The sequence below is a fragment of the Malus sylvestris genome, chromosome 2 (genome assembly GCF_916048215.2).
Source record: "Malus sylvestris chromosome 2, drMalSylv7.2, whole genome shotgun sequence".
Lineage (NCBI taxonomy): Eukaryota > Viridiplantae > Streptophyta > Magnoliopsida > Rosales > Rosaceae > Malus > Malus sylvestris.
The window spans coordinates 26157467-26163609 of record NC_062261.1 but is presented as its reverse complement, the minus strand read 5'-3'; the positions used below and the strand labels follow the sequence as shown (position 1 = coordinate 26163609).

The 6143-nt window shown below is 40.2% G+C and overlaps 1 pseudogene; it reads left to right on the top strand.

The window, feature by feature from the left end:
- Window positions 1–519: 519 nt before the first annotated feature.
- Window positions 520–5613, top strand: LOC126634642 (cytochrome P450 714C2-like; annotated as a pseudogene).
- Window positions 5614–6143: the final 530 nt, after the last annotated feature.

Here is a 6143-nt window from a genome sequence, read left to right as displayed (position 1 = left end):
CTTCCTGTTTATTAGTGCACATTAATTAGCTTTTGGTTTTTTTTATTTATTCGTATATTTCTTATCCTTATCGCTTCCGCATTGTGCACATGGCTACGTCACCCTCACGTGACGGCCAGCACGCCTTGATCTTTGGTCGGGGTGTGTCACATTTTATATATAATAAATTAGTATATTTAAGAATGGGTACATTTAATATTACAATATTGAAAATGTTTTTATAAAAAAACTAATGGGCACAAACTTATTCTATTTTTTTTATTTTGGAAATATTTTGAATTGATAATTAATTAGGAGTTTAATAAAGTTGTGAATATTAAAACCTTAAATCAATTACTAATTTTCATTTAAAATTTTTTTGTGACAAACATGTAAATTCATATTATATTAATGCTACGGACTTCGATTAAAATCGGAAAACTAATAAGGTCTCAGTCAATATACATTAGTAAATAGGGACTAGATACTAATTTTTTTCTATTATAAATCATACGGCAATTTTTTTTTTTTCCCAAGGGCATGGTGAACATAATGGTGGAGTCTACAACCTCAATGCTGAGAACTTGGGAAAGTAAAATCTAAAGCCATGGAGGAATTGCAGAAATTAGAGTTTATGAGTATATGAGTAACTTATCTGTAGATATAATCTCAAGAGCTTGTTTTCAGAGGAACTATCATCAAAGAGAAGAAATATTCCTAAAACATAGGACTTTAAGACACCTTTTGTGCAAGGAACTCATTACAGGGATTCTAGGCTTAAGGTACGATATAATCACATATGATCTAATTCATATAATATAACATTCTCTTTCTTAATTCATATAATGTCACATCCCGGCCCGGGCCCCCACCGCATCCCGGACTCGACTCTGCCGTTGCACGATATTGTCCACTTTGGGTCCCGACCACACCCTCACTGTTTTGTTTCTGTGAACTCTGTTTCGATCTGATTTTACACCATCGGCCTAAGCGGTCGATGTCGTTGAGTAAGCATGGTTCTCAATCGTTGGATAAGAAAGTTAAGATATTATTGCTAAGAGATAATATTATTATTTTTAATCATAATAATTATCTTTTAATAAGTTATCTCGGTTTTTTATGCAAAATAAATGGGATGGAGACGAGTAGATTTGTGATGGGGACGTGAGCTTTGAATCAGGTTGGTTTGTTTTGCTGGACATGCTTGTATGCGATAAAGATGAAGTTAAGATGGTGATGTGGTCAGGATAGCTTTTGGGATTAGTCAGAGACCAACAAACCTGATGTGCATGTGGATTATCATTAGCATTGGATGACTAGGTGGCAGCCTTTGATTTTGCATGCGACGAGTGAATATGAGTCCTGTTAGGATTCTGTCTCGGGTTAACATAGAGAGGTGATGACATCTATGGTTCCATATAATTTAGGATTCTACAGATGCATATGACGATTTCCAATTGGCTGACGAGTGATGAAGGGATAATTATCCTAATGCAACACATGGGATAATCAACGAGATTAGGGAATGATTATTCTACATGAAGTAATATTCCAAGAATCATATACCGTGGCTACAACTTGAGGATGAGGCAGTTCATTATTATAAATACAAAGCCACAAACAACATTCAAAGCACCTCCAATTCAACACACAACTGCCCTGCACAAATTCTCTCAACAACTTTGAGATTTTTCCTTTTTTCTTTTCGCCGACACACCTTCAGTTTGGATAAACAGCAGTGTGAAGGCAACCGGTGAACATCTTCAGTTTGGATAAACAGCACTGTTGCCGTAGAATCAACCGACCATAAAGCACTTTCAGTTTGGATAAACAGCACTGCGACAGGGCCGACTGGTTATCTATCCAAGTCTCGGTCGAGAAGGATTTCCAAATCCTTATTGGTCGAGGTCATCTCATTAGCTTTCTCGACGAAGTGAGGTGTTACAGTTTATTAGGCTAGGCACATTGCATGCCGAGTTAGTTTATGATTGGATACTCTTAAGTGGGATTCAAAGTTCGGCATTCTAACGGTCGAACCACGTTTATTGTTAAGACATATATCCGCTTTGAGTATTTGTGCCCTTACACTTTGGTGTCGATCCGACCTGAGTTTACTCTGACAAATACCATCACTGTGACCGAATCTGACGGTGACGATTTGTGAACTTCGTAAGAATAGTAGCCTTGTCTTCAGGTTTGAGAACCCAAGAGGCCGAGACGTGTTCCTTCCTTGATTGCAATCGCGAGACGCAGAAGTCAGTTACGCACCCAATGCAACATCAGCAAATTTTACTCCTTGGCTGAGCTCGGCCGACGAGTTGGCACGCCCCGTATTCAACCGAATGACGTAGTTAGCTTATAGATTACTCAGCATGCACGCCACGTAGGCTTGGTAGTTTTTAGGGTCAACAAACTCACACAAGAACTTCCCAGTGGGTCACCCACCATAAGATTGCTCTCACACGAACTAGTTTAACTTCAGAGTTCCGATGGAACTCGAAGCCAGTCAGATCCCAAAACGCCTTGTTCTAGGTAAAGATGGGAATATACATATAAGGCTTACAGGATCCCCTCCCATGGGCGATGTGGGATGTTACAATCCACCCCCTTAAGGGCTTGACACCCTCGTCGGTACACTTCCGGCCAGGGATTGGCTCTGATACCAAATTGTCACATCCCGACCCAGGCCCCCACCACGTCCGGACTCAACTCCACCGTAGCATGATATTGTCCACTTTGGGCCCCAACCACACCCTCACGGTTTTGTTTCTGGGAACTCATATGAGAACTTCCCAGTAGGTCACCCATCATGGGATTGCTCTCGCCCAAACTCACTTAACTTCGCAGTTCCGATGGAACCCGAATCCAGTGAGCTCCCAAAAGGCCTCGCGCTAGGTAAAGATGAGAATATACATATAAAGCTTACAGGATCCACTCCCCTGGGTGATGTGAGATGTTACATATAATATTATAGTCTAGTGGTATTAGTTTTTCTCCACTTTTAAATGAGAGATTTCATGTTCAACAATCATAAATGGTACGTTCAATACCTAATTAAGGCTGACCAGTTACTGTTTTCCTCAATATTTTTGTTATACAATAAGAAAAACAAAAAATAAAAAATAAAAGTTCAAGTAGATACTAGAATGCTTTGGTATAAGAAACACTAATTCCTCCACTTAAAAAAATATTAATTTTTTTAGAAAATTTATTTTTTTACAATGACCATCCAGTCGAATGGTACCAATCTCAATTTTATTAGAAGAGGCCATAGGTTTACATCTCATGAACCACAACAACTGAATCGGAATAACAACATACATTTCATATGATGAAAATACATAATTCTTGCATTTTTTTTCTTCTCCAAATTTTTCTTTATAAAATTATTCCGACTTTTTTTTTCCTTGCACCATGGACTCTTGCCTACGAAAGATAACAGAGATATATGGAGATTAGAGAAAGAAATTGATTCAATGATATTAAAGGTGGTAAAACAACATGTTAAAGCTGCATATGAGAAAGATTTACTGCAAATGACTCTTGAGGGCGCCAAAAATTATACTGATTACAATGCCCTATCACACAAGTATTTCATTGTTGATAACTGCAAGAACATGTTCTTTGCTGGCCATGAGACTATTGCCCTTGCAACATCATGGTGCTTGATGTTACTAGCAGCACATCCAGATTGGCAAGCTCGTGTTCAGGCTGAGGTGCTCGAAATCTGTGGGAATAAGCCTCTAGACGCATATATGCTCTAAAGCATGAAAGTGGTATGCACTATGCTTCATGATAATGTTAATTACCAATCCATAAAAGATATCATTATTGCAAGTTCAAATGGTAATTAAGACGATTTTCATTGCTTGCGTAATTTTCCATTGCCAGACTTATGCTGCTAGATAATGTTCAAGGATTTTATGCAAAGAAACCTAAGAAATCAATATGATCAAATTGTATTAGGCAGAAAAACATGGTCTAGGAGTATGATATATTAAGCTTTAAGATAGTTATAAGAAACTGTTTGGGCCAAAAATAATAGTTTGGGCCGAGTATAGAATCATTCTATGCCCGGAAGGCCGCACGATAAGAATGCCATGGATCGTTCAGCACGTGGGCCTCTAAACCTAGGTCGGCTAGGTCACAACACAAGACAAGTCGAGTCCTAGTGTAATAGGGAGTCTCGGTAGGATTAATAACCCGGAAGCGAATCCGGCTCGGTTAAGGACTAGGTTCACAATCCTAGTGAAAATAGGACTGGTCGAGTTGGTGCTGATCAGGAGAAGAAGACCTAGTCCGAGTAGGGTTTTAACTCAACCTTGGGGGGAGCCGTTGCTATAAATAGAAGAGGTTGTGCATCATTCGAGGCCCCTGCAAATCAATACAAAACTGCCCTGCGCAAGCTCTCAACAACTTGAGATTTTTCCTTCTTTTTCGCTGACACATCTTCCGTTGGCATCAACAGCACTGTGGAAGCAACCGGTGATATCTTAAGTCGGTATAGATAGCTCTGTCACCGTAGAATCAGTCGGTCTCGCAGTATCTTCCGTTGGCATCAACAGCACTGCAGCGAGAACGGTTGGTTACCTATCCAAGTCTCGGTCGAGGAGGATCTCCGGGTCCTTATTGATTGAGGTCATCTCATTAGCCTTCTCGGCGAAGTGAGGTGTTACGGTATATCGAGCTCGACGCATTGCACGCCGAGTTGTTTTATGATTGGATACTCCCAAGTAGGATTTAGAGTTCGGCATTCGGACGGCCAAACCACGTTCATCATCAAGACTTATATCTGTTTTGAGTGTTTGTGCCCTTACACTTTGGTGTCGATTCGGCGAGAGTTTACTCTGACGAATAACATCACTATGACCGAATCCGACGACGACGATTCGTGAACTTCGTAAAGAATAGTAACCTTGTCTCCAGGTTCGAGAACCCAAGAGGCCGAGACGCGTTCCTTCCTCGGTCGCAATCGCAAGATGTAGAAGTCAGCCGCGCACCCAACGCAACATCAACAAATTTACTCCTCGGCCGAGCTTGGCCGACGAGTTGGCACACCCGCATTCACCGAAGGACGTAGTTAGCTTATAGATTACTCGGCCTGCGCGCCACGTAGGCTTGGTAGTTTCTAGGGTCAACAGAAACATACCTATCTAAGATTAAATGTTAATTACCAATTTACCACCTTTTCATTTGCATTTGTTGTAGTTAAAAATGGTGATCCATGAGGTATTGCGTCTCTATCCATTAGTACTCTTTGCATCAAGAGAGGCCTTTGAGACTATCAAATTCAAAAACATTGTGATTCCGAAAGGTTGTCACCTTCAAATACCAATCACCTATCTACATCAGAACCCTGACATATGGGGACCGGATGCGCACAAGTTCAACCCAGAAAGATTTTCCAATGGTATTCTCGAAGCTTGCCAGCCTCCGCAAGCCTACATGCCATTTGGAATGGGTCCTAATATATGTGTTGGCCAATACTTAGCTATGACAGAAGTCAAGGTGATTCTTGCATTACGTCTATCTAAGTTTTGCTTTTCCCTATCACCTGCGTATCAGCACTCCCCTGTGTATAACTTGGTTACTGTACTTGAACATGGTATTCTTCTCCATGTAAAAAGAGTGTGAATTCTTGATGTCTTTGAGAATGTCAAATTGCTTCTGTATTTTTAGATAGTGTGAATGTGCCATAAGCTCAAACAAAATCATGCAGGGGAATTATGTTGTTATCAACTTGTTAAATAATATGTCACTAGAACAAATTTTGCAGTGCACCATATGTTAAATTGCTTATGTATTTTTTATCATTTAAGTTTTCTTTCCTATGGTCGGCCGCCGTGAGATTTGAGATCAAGACATTATCCTAACAAAATCAATGCTCACAGCTTTAACTCAAGGTGTATGCTTGTGCCCGTTCTTGTGAAACCATATCGTGAACCCTTTTGCAGAACAATCTTAGAACTAGGTTCACTCACTATAGCAACACACTTCCTTGGATGCAAGGCCCCACAATGAGCCTCACAGGCCGCCATATGCCTCTACCCACAGCGGTAGTTGTGGTTCGACGGCCAAATTTCTAATTTCAAAAGGGCATTTAGTTGGAACATTTTGACATTATTTTTACACATGATCAAATTCTTGTTGGAAAATGACGAAGA